The following is a 19,786-nucleotide window of genomic DNA, read 5'->3' as shown; positions in this document are numbered from 1 at the left end:
TAGGTCGTAGAAATTTCTGGAGACACAGTAACCTTATTCCCGGGCTTAAATGAATAGCCGACCTGGCGATTCCACGACGGGTAGTCACGATTTGTTGATGACCACCGGCGCGAAATCGTTCACAGTTTCACCACCCACGCGAGACATAGGGCAAGGCTACATTACACTTTATTGGTACGACCCCAGTGAAACACGCCACTTCCGGTTAGATCCGTTTACCGGGCTCTATATAGTCTCATCGATTCCGGCAATACACCAGCTGGTTGCATCCAGATTAGAGGAAATGTTAGGTTCTAGGTCAAACGGACTAGATTCGTCCTTTCATCTGGATTCATCATGATGACACGCGATTTGATCATTTCGGGGTTGAGCGATAAACCATAGGATACTTCATCTCGATTGTATCTCTAATAAAAATTTAGGACTGATGCAAGTGCACGTTCGTTCCGTAAATATTATACCAGACGAGATAGAAACGAGAAATCAAACTTTCTCTTTGCAAGTAGCTTTTTCAAATTATATAAGAGAAATTATATATTTTCCACTTTATCTGCAATCTCTATATTACTTTTAAAGTATTCAAATAACGTGCATCCTTCTCCTATAAGAATATTTTACATAAATATTCCATGAGTAGGAAAACAATTTGTAGTAAAAAAACGTCCTCTTGAAGAATTTATTAGCGATATGAATTTAATTTAAGGACTTACACCATCTGTGTATTTTTTGTGGCGCTCGTTAAAACAGAATTCTAAGATCTGCGGATTAATTCAACTTGTATGCATAGTAACAACTCGAAAATATCGAAGCCGTTAAAAACTTCGCTACGATACAAATCCACAAACGAGAAGTTTCACATGTATATAATTTATAAAATGGAACATCTATCTCTCTGCGAACGGCATGACGAATGTTTAATGTCGTTTCATATTGATAGCAACGGAAATGCTCGAGAGTTGAAATTCAAATTTCTTATATACGGATAGATTGAAGATTTTATTCCGCCATTTTAGAAAGAGTTCAGAACGATGTACAAACCAATATAAATCAAATAAAAAAATTATTCAGAAAATGAGAAGAATCTGAAGGAATTTATTGTTCTATCAAAATGGTAATATTTTTATATATTGTAATACTGCTCCGATAAACATAAACAAACATGAGTGCAAAGATATTGTATACAAAAGAGCAAACGTTAAAATGCTATTTAACACTGATAAAAATTCCGTCCTCAATAAAATCGATTGGCTATTCTCGCCAATGCCGACGTATTATTGAAAGTTGAAACTGCAATGTTGATTGTTTAGTAGGTTCTTCACTGAGAGAAATGTGTATTTGTATCTGTTTATAATATCCCGATGGAACCAACAGTGTGTAACAGTTACAATTCTCGTATTGCGTATGTTTATTTACACGTATGATTTCAATTTTTCATAAAATCCTGCGGGATGAAATATGCTATCGCATGCATGACAAATGCATGATGAAATCGCGACATCGCGTTTATAACCGTTTGTCTTCGTAAAAGATCAAGGGGGGAAAGTGCTCCAAAGTGTCATGCGAAAATCGACAATTGCATAAAAGCGTACTACGGTTGCTTTCGTAACCTGCATCGCGGCAATGTTCCACTAATTAAACGCACGATGCGTTGCGCTTGCGTTATGCAACAAACCTGCACACATCTCTCTCATAACTTCAATCTAAAATTACACGCTAAACCATGTTAGAAGGTTTCGTGTACAATCAGGAGCAGCCGATACGAGTGAAATCAAGCGAAAACAAAAGCTTGCATTGTTCTGCAACGCGTTTATCGCTTATATAGATTTTTTCCATTCTATTCGTAAATATGCTGGCACAGCTACTTCATCGGATCAGCATAATTTAATTAATTTTTAATAATTAATAATGTTTTTCGATTCTCTTTATAACATCACATGCACCGTTATAATATAATATAAAAAGATTTTATAATGCAGTAATGTAAAAAGATTTTATAATGCTGTAAAACAAAAACATTGTATTATTTATCTCGTAATTCTGCAACGTGTTTATCACGTATATAAAAATATTCTTCTTTCGTAAATGTACTGGAGAGTTATCGCCGGAGCTGCAGAATTCAGTAAATTCTTAATAATTAATAATGCTCTTATAGATTCCCTCTAATGCATCTTTATAATCGTTAATATAAAAAAGCATTTTCTATAATACAGCTTCTACAAGTAATCATAGAAACATTATATTGTTTATTCTTTTCATAATTATTAACAAGATAACTTATTCAATATACGATTTTAGAGTTAACTGCGATCATTCAGCCTTAACTTTGCCCCGTAGTTTGTACGCGGACGATGAGAGGAAAATTAACCGGTCTCTCAACTTTAGTTTCTGTTATTAAGCAAAGTTGAAAATGGCAACTTTATTTTTAATTCTTCTGATTTATTATGACAAATTCATAATAAATATACGCAATCCTGCGTCGGTGGACTTTTTGAATAAAACAATTCTTAAGGTAACTCCGGTATATACGCCGCACCTATCAAAAACTTAATTTATTAAGTATTATTTACTATGTTTATAGTAAACGAACTATATCAGTAAAAACTTTGTACTGTCTACTACTATGAAAAAAATATTAGAAATCCGAAATATTTATTTTTCATATTAAAAAATAAACTTTTTGAAACCTTGTATTTTTGCCGCGTATCTCATAGGGGTGGGATATATGGTTACTCATAGGGGGAAAAGGGGTACGTACGGCTCATGAAAAATTTACAAATAATGCAAACATGCTTAATAATACAAACATGCTTTACTATTCCACTACACGTATGTATCACGAAATAACCATTAAGTCTTTTATACGTCCTACATTAATCATTTTATGAAGATTACAATTTATGATGGCGTTACTTATTATAGTGACAAATCGATTCAATTCACAATAAATTCATTAATATTAACAGTAAGAAGCTGAAATCATAATACAATACTAATATAACATAAAGGCATGTAACAGAGTAGTTACGGGAAAATTATCTCCACTCCTTCTATTTTTTCTGACTTCTGCGGCGTAAATCCCAGTGCGGCGTATTTGCCGGAGTTACCCTAATCTTTTTATTTCGCTTGCCAGTCGATATTTAATTGGATTTCGATATCGAATAGCTTGTACTGATAATAATGTACGCACGAGCTCTTAACAGCATCTGTGTTAATTGCGGATTATTTAATGGATTCACAAGAACTATTCGCATACTGTTATATTATACCGCGTGTGTGAAATTATGCTTACGAGTGGCGCTGGAAGCTGACAACGCCGACAACGCTCGAGGACACGACGTCACTTATGAAAATGGTACGTGAAACTCGACACAATACTTGCATACCTAGAAAAAACTGGAATGAACTTGTTTATCGCGTATGACACAGCGCACGTAAATGAAATTTCAATCGAACTGGACTCGTCGCATCGCGATATAAGAAATCATAGGCTACGTTTACACCGTGCATTTAGGCCACGGCCTATACAATAGATGTCCTTGTTTATCCTGTAAGTTAAACAAAGACATCTATTGTATAGGTCGCGGACTAAGCGCACGGTGTAAACGTAGCCATTCGCCTACGGCACGTTGGTCTCGCCAGTAACTATGCGGGGTGATTCATGATCGTTTTCGGGCTTCGCTCGAAATAAAATAAGTGAGCCTCGCGTTTTTGCCAGAAATAGATCGCAGCGAACGACGGACCTCTGAGTGCGGGCAAATACCTTCTGATTTAAACCGATGAGTGTTGCTACTCATAACATCTGACAGACTCGCTTAAAATCTCCTCGATAATTGCAGCATGCTATCGGTAAACGATCCTACTGATATCATCTCCCATTTTCAGCGTAAGTGGTGCGTATATACATTTCACTTTTTTTTTATATATAAATCCAGCTTTTATTTCTCATATTTCGTATCGAGAAACGTGCGCTATAAGATATCTTATATTCGTAGCGTGATAAACAAGTTCATTCCAGTTTTTTCTAGAAATGCAAGCATTGTGTCGAGTTTCACGTATTATTTTCATAATTGACGTCGTGTCCTCGAGCATTGTCCATTAAAAATTAAAATATATAAATCCTCTTAAAAAATTATGTGCATAGAAAATCGTTTTAAATATTCTCGTAATTATAAAAAATGTTACACAATTTGCATGATATATTTATACAAGTGATTCAGAGAAAACTGCAGCATCCGAAAAATAACCTTTTACTTTGCTATCTCCATAAAAATCAGTACTAGCGATATACCAGAAACCGATGTACTAATTTAAATTTAATATTTAAATTAATGATAACATCACGACGAATAGAAAAATCAAGATTTCATTCCGTGAAATTTCCCTGACTCTTCTTCAGTTTTTGAATGCAAAGCAACTGGTCGTGAAGTGGCTCAATTTGAAACGAAGCGAAAAATTGCGTTCCAAGTTATGGGTACTCATCGTTTACCCTTTGCCGGTGTTTTTCACTGAACATAAAATATCTTCTAACTTAATTACAAATAATGAGACAGTACGGAGATTTATACGTTGGCGTTGTCGCGAACGAAACAAACTTTAGAGCAATAAAACGCGAACGTTAAAAGAACTTGGACTCTAATTTAATTAACTCATAATGAGATAACTGCGCATAAATTATGTTAACGTCTAAGGTAGCCTGAGATAATTACAACTAATTTTCGACGCTTGAAATTATATCGGCACCTACCTAGTTTAGCTACAACCTTTTAATATTGGGTATAGTTTCATGTGAATAACATAAAGGAGAAATAATTATGAAAGTTTCATCTATGCTACCTATCTTGTATTTTACATCAGAATTAATGAACAAGTCTCAACTTGCTTCGTTACGGCGACTTCTTTCGAAATAATTTACTCATAAAGAGGAAAACGCAGCAAGTTGCACAGTAAGGCACTCGTACGTGAAATGTAAGAGAAATCACAACTATATAGAGAAAGTTTTCTCTCAGCATCGGAACACAATGCAAAAAATCTCAAGATTCAAGTAACCAGCACCCTCCTAAGCCTTCTTTCCGCGAGAAACGGATATTTTTTTCCGATCACAAATGGAAATAGAAAAAGAATAATAAAATTTGCTCGAAAAAAATAAAAAGAAATAAAACAGAATTCAAACATAAATGCAGAAGCATCACATGGGATTACCTTATATCCTCACGCGATAGCTATTGATACTAGAAAGTGAAAAAAAGGTGGAAATTTCTTGAGGGTAATTCCACTCGTTCGTTCAAGTAACGGTCCACCCTCTCAAAGGATAACTTTATTCAGGAAATGTGCAGCTGCTGTAGAAAAAAAAATAAAGAGACTTCGAACATGACGCAAATAATAAATTTTCAAACGAAATAATCTTCTTTCTTTCGTTATCTAATAACACCTTTTCTAACTTTATATATCCCTATTTGTCCCTCTTTTTTCTTACTTTCTCTTCTAACTTTTCTCGCGATAACTTTTCCTTTTGATTCTATAACATTAGTGATATCCAATGTATATAACTGTGATGATATTTTATACCACATTAATTAATTGGATGAGACACAGTCTATAGCAGCTGGCAGCGACAAGCTGTATGTGTTTCAATTGGTTTTAATATGCCAACGGCATGTTTTAGCCCCATAAATTTTCAACATTATTAAATGATCTATATTTAGTTAAAAAGAGAATAATTTTCAGTTCATTTCAGAATGCGAAAAATTCACTCGCATCTTTGAAACAGAATAATCTATAAACTAATTTATAGCCTAGAAACCTCTCACGCTCTAAGCTTGAAGCAAGATGCATCGTTTCCGTGCACGCGTCAGACACATTTTTCTCCGAAACTTCAGCGATATTTTATCTAATTTTCAGTGCATTCATATTTTCAATACATTCATACTTTCAACGAAATCTCGAGTACGTTCTCGAAGACGATTAATCGCGATCCTCCAAACGCATATTAAACATACCTTAGATTTCTCTGGAAAGTGGATCGAGAAAATTTGACTCGGACTGCCTTAAATCACGCACTCAAGTACCATAATAAATCGTACGTAAAAGAATGATTGTTATGATCTTCATTAACGACCGAGAACCCGAGTGTAAAAGGGTCTCAGAAAAAATATGTGTACGTCCGATAAACTTTAGAAGAACTCAACTTGGATGGGTGAATGAGTCTCAAATGAAAAACAAGTGTCTGTAATTGTCGCTTTAATGTCATTCTGAGAAGATCTCTTCTTCTCAAATAATCATTTGCAACGACGTGTCATGCGTGGAAAACGTTTTGTGCATTCAGAAACAGCTGTTTTGCTGTTCCTTTCTGTATTATAAATAAGCGTACTTAAAATGGATCAGACACTCAAGAAAGTATAGTTCTTCGGGGACTGCATCGGTTTCAATGATATTTCAAATTTTGGCGTGCAGCCAACAATGTATACTCTCAATGAGACCAGCATCAGGGTGCGAAGGAAGGGAAAAAAGGGAAATCTAGTGAGAGAGAGGCAAGATAAAAGTTAGACTTCCGAATAATGCTGTTTCTGGGTTGGAATTTGAAATTCATGTCATAAGGCCACACGAACCGCGTGTAAAGAAAAATATGCTGCAACGTTTGTTCCACGAATTATTCACCTTTGTGAGAGACGCATGCAACGCAGAAGACGTCGAGTAATGGCATAAATTATTTTGAAGAACTTAAAGGCTTACTTCAGAAAGAACGTGCGTAACTATTTCTAAAGTGTTTTCTTATTTTAAGAAAACATAGGAAAGTATATTGAACGTGATGTATAAACAGATAAAATCTTCTAAATGTAAAAAAATATTAGAAAAAGAATTATTAGAGAAACAATTTTCTGGAATGATGAAGATTAAATGTGAATATCATATGACTCTTGCTTAACACCTATCCTGTGCGTCAAACACGAAATAAAGGTAGATGGACTTAAGTAATTGGAGCAGCTCGTATGTCACGTCGGAAGTTGAGTATCGTTGACCTCGTCGGCTCCTAATAGAAAATCCGACGGCGCTGTCGTCCCTGTATAAATCGTCCATTTACCTCAGCCAACCAAGTGGATGATGGCCACTACAGGCTTCCGTCACAAAATAAATCATGGTAATCACGATTATCGCCATCGAATCACCAGGTAAATCTTTGCACGATACAGTTAAGCAGAACGGCAAGCATTAAATACATTTGAATGACATGAATACGTATGTCTTTTCGCTTTTTTCCCAGGCAAATCATTTATTAGACAGAAAATTATGGTATACTTTTTAGAGAAAATTAGTATTTTTGATAACCAAATTTCTATATCAATACCATAATTTTATTTAATTAGATATTAATTAAAGTGTAAAGATGTACCTTCTTTAATTTAATGCAATTTTTTAATTATTTAGGTATATAAACATTTTTTAAAACTAAATCTGTGACAATGAGTACTTAATTAAATTATTTAATGATAACAAATTTTTAAAATTATTTAAATACATATAAATGTTTCTCAGCCTTTTTAAAACAAAATCTGAGCACTTAATTAAATAATAATAATATAAATAATAACAAATCTTTTTATTTTAATAAATTTCATATAATAAATAATAAGTATTCTGTATCCAATAAATCAATATAAGTATAATAATATTAAGATTTGAACAATATTTAAAAGAGGTCAAACAGAATTTATTAACGGCATAAGCAAGACACGTTAATACTAAAATGGAGTCTTCGTTGAGTTTCGCGTTAATTAGAAGCGGAAATAATTGTAATAAAAGCACCACAAAATGTATTTTGAATGAATTCATGTAATTCATGTAATGCACGTTTCGTTCCGCGATAATTATTCATTTTTATCTAATTGTGGCAGAAAAGAAAATAATTATGCTTATTCAAAAATTCCTTTCTACATATATCTCTCTCTCGTGCACTATATTTATAAATTAAATACAATGCGAAAAATATTTCAATTTCGATGTGATTGTACAAATTATGGGCAACGTTTGGATAATACAATATTATTTAGCGACTAAACGACGAACGCTTGGTCCAAATAATTTCAGAATTATTCGTCTCAAACGTATCATTCGTCTCGTTAAGTGAAATAATCGATATAATTGGAACACGTATGTAGAACATAATAATAGTGTGAACCGCATTTATCCACGAAAATGATGAAAGGATGGCAGGGGACTGTATAGCCCGAGTCGACCAAACGCATGTGCATCCGACATTCATTGTCGTTAACATAACATTGTCTTTAGTCGGCATGTTAATTAATCCTCCATTGTAACGTAGAACATAGTCAATATTTGATTACGCGAAACGCCTAATCCACATTCTGCTCAGTCGTGTTAGCAATAAGTTAACAGCAGATTAAATTTTGACGCGCAGACTTACAGTGCATCAGATTTACATATGTCTGACTTAAATATAACTTTAATATTTTCGCGAAAGCTTAAACATACTTTTCGTCGCGGATACCCTTTGTTTAAACTTTTTTTTATATATAGCGCAGCTTTGATATTTAATATTATAAATTTTTCGTATTATTTTCATATTATTTTCGTATTATTTTGATCTCCAAACAAATCTTATATTATTACGATCATCTCTTTTATTAAAGCCATATTGAAGTACGGATTATTTGAATAAAAACAATAAAACGATAATGCTTTGTCTGTGAAATGCGAGTTGAGAGAACGGTTCGCACGTGCCTCGAAAACACGATTTGTTTCTCGGTGACATTCTCTGTTCCTTCCTTCCGTCATTTCTATCCTTTTCCGGCTCATAGCGCCCACGCAAAAATATAGTCAATTTATTTGAGTATTATTTTAATTTGCACGACTCAGCTAAATAAAAAGCTTTTTCAAAAAATGATAGAGCAAAAAGAGAAAAATATAAATTTGTAATGCAGCTATTATTCAATTTTCAATCATAAAAAAAATCTAAATTATTCATACTTATGGAAAATTTCATACATCGTGTTGAGAACGCAATATATTTTAAATATTAAAATTCAACAAAAAAAAGAGGAAATAATCGAAATAAAAAAAGTGCAAGAGTCAGGATAAAACAGATGCAGAAACACCTTAAGTCGCTTTTTTTATATCTCTTAAACGAGTTTAGGTTCTGTGACAGTTACAAACGAGCGGGAAATTTAACGAGCAGAAAAGATTTTAAGTTTTCCGGTGAAATATGTAACGACATTATTTAACTTATTCTTTATAATTTTTGAAAGTTTAATGTTATCTGTCCCCGAGCAGAAATTTATTAGGGCATGCTTGACGTACGATCAGGCCCTCTTCAGGAAGTGATAAGGTATGCCCTAACCGGGAATTTCCCATTTGGGCCTAATCAAGAAACGGTAGGGTATGTCCTAGTCGGGAATTTCCTACTTAATCAGGAAGCGGTAGAATATGTTCTATATACGATAGATTTCCTAACCTAAACAGTCGTTAACTTTGAGTTAAGTTTAATATCTCGCAGGTAGAGCAACTTGTTTCTGCCAGATTCTTTTATTTCATATAAAAACGCGTCTATTGAACATAATTTTGATTATTGAAATTGATGCTATTGGATTGAATAATTCTCTAACTGATTTTGCTCAGTTGTAGTATTTTCATATATTAAGAAAATTAGTATTCGATAGTATAATAGTAATTGATTGGATCAGTAAAATTACACAAGTTTCTATCAGCATTATATTGACCAGATATATCACAACTATACATTCATTAACATTCAGTGTTCATGCATCGAAGTAGCAATTTCCGTACGATTGCAGAGATCAAGCAATGGATGTGTAGTGCAACTTTCAGATGGGTGACCGTTTCAATATACCATAAAATTAATTCCCACGTTCAGGGGAAAATGTTTTTTTTTTAATTATAATTTTGTCGTGTGTATTCTAGAATATGATGATGCTAATCAATAACACTTATTTTAATAATTACAACTGGATTTATTAATTTTTTTCGGGATTATAATGTTTTTAGGCACAATAAGGGGCTTGATAAGGAAATCATCAGGTCCTGATAAGATCCTGATAAGGAAAACCAGGCAATCTTAATTCTCGACGTTACATTTATGGTCAGGACCTTACTAGAGCACCTGATGAGAGCTTGATCAAGCGCCAGGGCATGCTTATCAGATCCATATCAGAGTCTGACCAAAATTTCTTCTTGGGATCCCTATCCGTAGTTTTGAAACGATTGCAACAATTACAATTTATTATATGTTTGAAATTAGAGCCATCATAGAAATATAATTGGCAGCTAGAATCATCGTACACGGGATTCAATTACAAGCGTCATGTGCAATTCACGGATCGGATAACCGCCGATATATCGATGCAAATACGAAGAGCAATCAATCGTCAAAAGCTCACGTTTTAAGCATAAGCTCCGCGCGACGGATTATAGTTCGGAATTGCTAGCAGAGAAACATAACTAATCGCATGCATAACGACGTTAACAATTGATTAGTAATTAATACAACTTGTCATACTTTCCGTGGAAATATTTACCAATTGTTGCGACGACAATTAATCAATAATTAATTGTAGTCTATTGTATCTTGGAATGTCTTCTTATTGCTCATTGTGTTAATAGAACACCTGTACTTTACGTAATTTTTTTGTGTAATTTTGTATTGAGAAATACAATAATTAGCAATGATACGGAAAAGATGATGAAACAGTTTTAATAAATTATAATATGTCATATTTCTCTCTAACATTCATAAAATAAAATAAAATTCGTCAACTAACTTTTTGTTAAAATTAAAGTTTTGAGATGTTTTGTGTATAAAAAACATACTTCTATTACAATCGATCAATTAAAAAGCCTACGGGATCGACAAGCTCAGCTGTTAACATTTATGCAAATACCATCTTGCAGCTACCATTAGATTTTAAATTAGCATCGTTTGGCAATCTCTGGCGTGACTAATGGCTAAGTAAGAACTTTATCTATTATTTCGCCACGTGTTGAAAAATTTACATACTATTTCCGTCTTTTTATTAGTATAAATCCTCCGGAGATCTTCCCCGCCTCCATCCTGTCATGTCGACAGAAAGCTGCGCGTGAGCCCGAAAAAGACAAAGAATATATCAGTTAGGCTGACAATATAATGGGTTTTCCTAATCGAAATTTCCTCCTACCATTGGCCGTACTTGCCTGCGCGTCTTACTGGCATAATTCATTTTAATCCAGAAAATCGAACAGTGAAGACGTCAGAGAATCTCAAATAAATCACGTTGTGCAATCAGAATTAAGATAATTCTTCGCAAACAGCGTTCCTCGATAGAGATTCACAAAATAATTTTTCATGCAGATATCAGCAATTGCATTTTATTCGTCGAAAGACAACGAGCGACATATTAAAAGTTGTCTCGTGTCGAGCAATGTTACTAGATGATACGCACAGATAACATGTGGCAATATTATTGTCTGGCTCATCATTATTCACGTAATAAATGCATATTAGCATGTATGTGATAAGAATTCCGGTTCATGCTGGTTAAGATAATATATGGGAACGAAACAGTAGACAATCGTTAAAGGCATCTGCGTACTGCGGTTCGGTATAACTTCGACTGATGTGTACTATTTCTAATATAATCAAATTTTATAAACAACGCTAAAAAGTAAAAAATATTGGCCACAGTCAAATATACTTTTAATAATTGAAAATGGAAGCAAAGTAAATTTAACAAAATTTTGCTTCAAAGTTCGTTCGTTCTAATTGAAACATTTGATAATGAAAATTAAAAAGTTAAAGTAAATGAGAGTCTCCAATTAGTAAGAAAAAAATCAGCTTGAAATTATAAAGCAATATTAATCTGGATCAATCTTTATATAAATTCCAATGAGCGATAAGAATTTTATCGTAGTTCACTTTTTGAATATCGTAAAGTACTTACGGATTATTTCATTGAGAATTCACTTACAACTGCCGACGAATAATGTCTAATCTATTTGTTTTGGCGATTTGTATACACGTAACACTCTGTTTAGTATTCCGAACACAAAACGCATAGATTCTATCCGCTTTCCGTAACAAGCGTCAGCCATAAGAGCGAGCTAAAAGCACACAGCTGATCATCAAACAACGACAGAGTTTGTTGAAGCCGAGTTGACTGTTGCTATTAGAACGCCTTGCATTTGGATCCACTGGCAGGATTAATCACATCTTGTGCAAATGGGTCGTCATGGCTCGTACTCCATCACTTATCGGTCATTATCGAACATGAAAACCAAGTCACTGATTGCAAGGCAGTGCGAGTAAATGATTAATTTTAGTTAATAATTTCGTAAAGATGCGAGTGTGTGATTGCGTGTAGTTTTATGTAGAATAATATTATTCTCGATGCAACGATGTTTCGTTATTAGTCAGGATTTACTGAAATCTTTTAAAAAATTTCCTTGAGAATTCTCAAATATTTTCTAGGTATTTTTGTTCAAAATTCCAGGTATAAGATTGAAAAATTATTTAGTGCATTTTTTAAAATAAATTAGAGTACAAGCAACGCTAATAAACTATATATTGAAAAATAGTAGAAGACAGGTATTCTCTCCATAAGACTAAATATCTAACATTTTTTATAATTGAAGCAGAGAAACTTAAAGGACAGTTAGGAAAGATTCTTTCCTAATTACTTCTTGTAATATCAAGAGACATGATTTTATCTCTTGATATTATAATAGTAATTATACAATAAAATACAGTGCAGGAAAACTGTTCATTGCAAGCTAATTGTAATTGCTTCCATGACTTCCATCAGTTAATTAAATTCTAGTTCCAAAAGTTCTTTATCCCTAATCAAACGACCACAATATGTGAGCAGCAATTGGAAGAGACCGAATGGCAGCGTTCTTGTCACATAAATTCCATTAAAGCTGACATCGAGGGTTGAATGCTCTGATGCATGTCCACATAAAATAAACATCGACATTATTGAATATTAAATAAAACTTCGAATACCTAATATTTAATTTATATAATTTTTTTAAATTTGTTTTTAAAGACCATTTTATACATATCTCTCATGTTAATCGCTTGAAGCATCTTATCAATATTTAAATGTACATTATTATGAAGTATAAATATTTTATATCATGCAAATTAGAGTCTTGTATTTTTGTTATGTAACTGTATAATGTAACAAAATATACCTTTTGATACGCGCGCATGAAATATTTTATCACGTTTAAATTTGATTAATATATAAGTACGTAAGCACAGCTAATACATTGTGTGAAATTAATCATCGATAGTCCGCTGTCACACGCACGTTTTTCATGTACCTGTATATTAGGTTAATAGTAATTGATGATATAATGTGCAGTGGGGATATAGATGAATCAACGGAGAGAGAGAGAGACATCGAAAAGATGAATGTATCTCCGATACGGCGAAAATCCTGAAACTACAGTATAATTTATTACGATTAAGTAACAGGATGAGCCTAATTTTTTATTAAATTGAAATTATTAACGTGTTCCTCATCTAGAATATAAGCCTTCAAAAGCAACGATTATATCCGCTGACCTTTTAACGTTGATAGGACTACAGGGATAAAGATATCTTTCTTATGAAGCGCTCTTGCTTCGTACATAAATAAATTACATATATGCTAAAGAATAAAGCGCTTTGTGTTTAACGATCTGCTTGAAATAGAAATTTCTATTAACAAAAATGGCTCTATATATTCAACAAAATATTCTCCGATAAAATATTTTATTTCCGAATATATCAAGAGGTATCTTCAACGCGTTAGCAATTTGCATTTAATTCATAAATAAAATTCATATAAAAAGGATATTAAATATATATATAGATCAAATAATTTTATAGTAAAATGAAGTACATAGAAACATAATACCCGATAAATGTTATGCGTGATATTATGATCGTATTATAATATTGCTATAAAATTCTTCCGTGAACTTGTGTGATTTGAGAAACGAAAAATGTCTTTCTCTTTAACGTGTTAAATTCATCTGACAGCGAGATCAAAATATAGATCTACATAAATATGCAGATTCACAGGAAAGTAGATTGACGAAGCAATTTATTAAACGTCGAGTGAAATGATTGTCGATAATAGACAATCGGTTCGCTACAGCTTTTTTTGAAATCTCCAGAGTGTAAATCCATCAAAAATTTTTTATTAGCAATTGAAGTGTATAATTTTTTATTTGAAGACATACAGCAAAAGTATCCAATCAATACCACAGATAACAATAAAATTCGATTTGACATTACGTGACTTTTTTAACAATAGAAATAGTAATAGATCGAGCGAGCATTATATATATATATATATATATATTGACAGTTTCTATTTTTTAGATTAATATCATATTTTTCATATAAAAGGTTTTAAAAAGAATTCTGAAATTTGTTAATCTTATAATTAATAAATAATTATGTCCTTTATACTAATAAAATATTTGCTTTATCAATTTTCATTTTTATAGTAATTTCGCTTTGTACTTTTAGTAAGTAGGAAACATTTTGGTACTTCTAATGTTAAAAGCAAACGAAGTTTTTCACGTTTCAAATAAATTAATTTAAGTTTAATGAATTGCTGTAATAAAGCTCTTAAAAATATCGTAAAAATTGCCTTTCTTAATCCGGGCCATAATTATACAATCAACTAAAGGAATGACACGATGGTACTTACATATTTATAGAGATGCATTTCCCCGGACGCAAAGTTCGGAAAGTTTTCTAATAACACCATATATTCGTATCGTGGCACGTATAATTAGTTGTCGGATCGAATATCAATTCCGCGAAGAGGCGGATTGGATATCACCAGGAAAAAAAATTACTTGTTACCTAACGTATCTACTAACAGATGAAAAAAAAGAGAGAAATAAAAATATTGCTAGTTTGAATTCATTTCTCGCATTTTTAAATATTATATAAGATATTGTATTTAATAAAGAATAGAAAAAAAAATACAACAGAAACAATATTATACATAGTGGTAACAAAGATATGATTAAGAAGGAAAAAATTAGAAATATAAAAATGTAAATGAACGATCAAGATTGTTAAGATAGCAATATCAATACGTTAATTGTGAACATTATAATGTTCAATTTCCCGATACATTTCTCCTGTTTGCAGAGAGACCATGAGTTAAGGTATTAACGAGCAATTTCCCAAGCATTATGAAGCAAATGTGTTAATAATACAACATCCATTGAGTGTCCGCGATCCATTTAACTTTGCCAGTGCTGCTGAAAGTATAACAATGTAAGCTATGATTGTTATATATATATTTGAATGACATCCTCACGATTTAAATTATATTTAGATTATTCACGAGACAAAACGCAGTAGCCGACAAAGCCTTTCAATTACTTTTATCGATTACTAAACTTTAACGTTTTATTATTGCAATTATTCAAAGAAATAAATTTTTGAGAAAACATGAAATAATGTACGATATTTTAATCATAATTAAAGTTATAATTAGAATTTGTAACAAGTAAATTAAATTTTGCATAGTCAAAATGTGTCAATTTACGCATGGAAATGTTTTTTCAATTATATTTTAATTTCTCAAAGCCAACACGCAGAGTTACTTGCTCATCTTTTTCAGTAAAGTTAATAAAAAAATTAAACAATTTAGTTCCTGTTTGTTTCCCTTCTTTCCTGACATTGTGCATTCGCAGTGTTAGAAAAGTTTGTAAAAGCATCTATCTCAATTAGTCCGGGGTATTGTACTGCAAAAGTAAACAAGCTCCAAGTTGAGATGATACCCTGAAATAAACTAAAGTGCACAATTCTTGGAGAAATTAAAATTTATCTTGTCAAGACAAAAGAAATGTTGAAAACATTATTATAAACTCTTCCAAAGTCAAAAGAGAATCTGACAAAAGATTTCATTAAACGCGTGTTCCCTTTAAGAAATTATATCTTTAAATAATTTAAAGCGAAAAGATTATACTCACACAATATATAATTTCACAGCATATATTGTATAAAGGGATAGAAAATTCTATAAATTCATTATGAAGCCCTAACGCATATTAATTTTTATAACAGAATAATGATTTTTATTAAAAAAAAATGTCCAATCACTCGTCAACGTTTCATCGAAAGTCGTTCATTATAAAATAAACTGCTTGCCGGATCCATTATATCTTGTTGATACTATTCGTCATTGATCATCATGAGAAAAATAACCAGCACGGTTGTTACATAGAAATCGTTAAAATTAACGAGTATCGAGAAATATCGTTAGTAACGTAAATTCCCTATTCCTTTGTCTACTATCGATTCGTGTTTTTTCCTTGATTTGCAAAACTTGTCAAGGCGGGGCAATTCAATGTCACTATATATGTCTAAAACCCCCGCAAGTCATATTGGTTACATCAAAGTCGAGTAATACTTTTTCGAATGTGTGCCTCATATAAAAAAATGCGTACTCTTCAAAAAAATATTACATAGTATATTTTTATAAACATCTAAATATTTTATCAAAGTCATTTCTGCTGGACACAGTTACCGTTGCACATTTATCACTTATTATAAAAAGAAGTTTGCTCCAAAAATATCAAATATTGGAGCTTCATTGCACACAATGCTTTTTTGTTTTAAACTTCAGTTTTTCTTGTAATTATGGATTTTATGACAGTGTTTTCTTTAAAATGATTAATTCTGTTAAAATATAATGTCATCATTGATGTTACAGCTGTATCGCGTCACTAATCGTTCTCTTCAACAGACTTTTAGAAATTCGATCTCAAACGAAATATTATTCCCTAAATCGCACTTCGCATATCGGTTATCCACGCCCAAATATCGCTCAATGTCATAAAAAACGATCGTAGAAGAGCAATCGAGCGACAAAGCGAGGTGAGTTGGTCGTTAAACTGTCGAACGGGAGAAGTAAAAAAATAAAAAAACGAATACGAGTTACGGTATATTTCGCAGAATAAATTTCGATATGCGCGAAATTTGCAAAAATAAAGGCTGCAGAAAGACCGTGCTGCACTTTTTTTGTACAGGTGCGGCTTTTCTCAGCACGACGACCTACTTTCCGCCCTGATACCGCACTGAGCGACGCACGATGCGACGTCTATCGACGCGCTATCACGTGACAGCGAGCACCGGCTGCTCCAAGTGTCAATGTCGACAGCAGTTTGGCGGAAAACAAAGTTAGTTCTGGCACACGGTCTGCACGCAGTCATGCACACACAGGCACGCAACATTTTTTCCGGATATAATTAAATTCGCCGCGACATGGAGAGCGGAAAAGACAGAAGATCCGTCCTCGCGTCCTGATCTCGCGCAACGAATGGATCGTGAATTCGACGAGGGTAAAAAGAATAACAGAGCGAAAATAGATCAATTAACGGATTCGACGGCGAGCACAGAGTTGTGTATACAACCGAACATTTTGGATTAATGACTTATTGGAGTACCGTGTTGCGTGTTATGTTAAATCGATATCGTTTCTGTTATATCGATAAAAATTTGGTGATTCCATTTCATTAACGAGAGATATTATTTAGAATAAAACGGAAATAATTCATGCGTAATACATAACGGTTCACAAAAATATGGTTTAATTGAATGCTTTTATTTAATTTATCCGTGTGCCAATGCGATCAAAGCTGACCGCATATGATATCATTATTATAAAATATCTCGTATATTTCTTCAAAATAATTAAATGAATTTTTTCCTACAACGTTAGTGTGCTCAGGCTAATTGAATGTAAGAGATTCATGAACGGCTTGGATAAAAAATGATATTTTTTTTCCACCTATCAGAGCCGTAGCTGTAGCAAATATTCCGTTATGCGTTTGGCCTATATTCGTTTCATCAAATTTCAATTGTAAAGTCGAGCGCAAGAGTGTATTTATAAATGTTTCGAAACTGCGTCAGTACTGGGAAATTAATTCAATGTATTGAAAAAATAATGTTCGCAATTGCAATAACAAAGCCAGAAAGTTGCAAAAATACTCGATATTATCATTAAATCGCATTTGATAAGTGAACTCGATAAAAATCGTCCGATTATGTTAAACGCGATATTGCGCTGTCATCTAGTTTACCGATTTATTGATTAAAAATTTAAAGAGCTCTGTAGAATGTCAAGCCTTTTCTTTGCTGAGTTCAAGGTTCAAACTTTTAAGGCTGAACAAAGAACTTGTTCTACGGCAAAGCGTAGTACGTCGATGGAATCTATCAAGGTACGTCGTAATGAGCACTAGTGAGAGTCAATTTTCTTACAGTAACCTGTCAACGTTTTATTTACACAGGTGATACCATAATAATTCTCTTCCGAAAACAATTTGTATTCTCATTATCGTGCGCAGTTCTTACAGGCAATGTTACGCTCCCTTTATACCCTCAACGGGACCCTCTTAGTGTCAGTTTTGAAACGAGATAAAGGCAAACTTTTTTGTTTGCCCGGCTATATTCTTTCCACTACTGTCATCGCACTACTACCCGCAGGTGAAAGGACAGGTAGTTAGGAAAAAAAATTGATCGCGATACACCACGAGCTGCGGCGCGATGTTTTATCTACTAGATAAACATTTCCTCTTTGAATAATTGAAAACTACGTATCTCAAATGTCACGCGAGGAGAGCGTGTTATATCTTTTTATAGAAAAAGTATGTCCTGCGCATGAAAGATCGACAAACTCGTATGGCACAAAGTGACTGAATGAGATGTCACACGAACAAAATCGAAATGATCAATTCATAATGAGTCCCATGCTGAAAGAAGAGAAATCTAGTTTCATGATACAATAGCTACCTTTTATCTTGTCATTACGCACGAAAAGGTTATCATGTTCGCGTGCATCGCTAATTAATGATGTCGGTTTGTCGCGTGCTTTCCTATTATGTTTGCGAGGTGATTCTGAATACATCACCTGCTGAGAGATACCGTTGGGAAAATGAGACGATATTCGTCCCGCGATGCATATTCGCATTCTTAAAGTTGGACGAAGATAAGAAGATTATAACGCTAGTTCCGTGATGATTTACACGCAACTACGAAGAGATGAGCCCGTTGCGTGCAAATTTCATCTGTGAATTTGATTCACTGAATCTATTCGGCAATTAAATTGCGCGTAATCGTCGCGTAACACCAGAAATTTAGCTGTTCGGCTTCTCGTCATTTATTTCTAACGTCGTGTAACGAGATAACGTATAACGAGATAAACCGAAACTCTCACTAGCTCGAAAACACTTTAGTCGTTAGGGAAACTTTATTGTTTTAAAGTTCGCGCTGTAACTGCGTAAGTTTTTTAAGTTATTAATTTAAAGACACGTGGAGAATTATTTTAAAAGAAGCAAAAAAGAGAGAGAGAGAGAGAGAGTAGTTTCGCAAAGTACACATCTGTAAATGTTATAAAAATATTTTTCGATAGCTCCAAGTACTCCAAGGCAGAAAAAGATCGTGATAACATTTAAACAGTATTATCTCCTATCATTATTTCTTATCGCTTCACGCAATTTCCTGCCGTAAATATGTAAATATGCTTATTTCTGTACAATAAAAGTTAAAATAATATTGAAATAATATAAGAAATTTAAAATTTATCTCAAAATACTACATTAATATAAATTTAATGACAAATACAAGATAATCATAAATTATATACAAGTAAATGTATTTACATCGAATTACTCACTCGCATCGTCCGCATGGTTTCGTTATCAAAGTGCTTCGATAAATGTTTTCACACGTAACAAATTCTTGTCACTTTGGAAACAATTAAAT

General features: G+C 33.0%; 1 protein-coding gene across 7 annotated transcripts in view; it reads right to left on the bottom strand.

Moving 5' to 3' along the window:
* Positions 1–19,786, bottom strand: part of dnc (phosphodiesterase dunce) — a 212,451-nt gene that overhangs the window by 157,393 nt on the left and 35,272 nt on the right. The window lies entirely within an intron of this gene.

Source organism: Mycetomoellerius zeteki, unplaced genomic scaffold (assembly GCF_001594055.1).
Source record: "Mycetomoellerius zeteki isolate Tzet28-1 unplaced genomic scaffold, Tzet1.0 scaffold85, whole genome shotgun sequence".
NCBI lineage: Eukaryota > Metazoa > Arthropoda > Insecta > Hymenoptera > Formicidae > Mycetomoellerius > Mycetomoellerius zeteki.
Note: the sequence above shows the minus strand (reverse complement) of the source record. Positions and strands in the feature narration are given on the sequence as shown.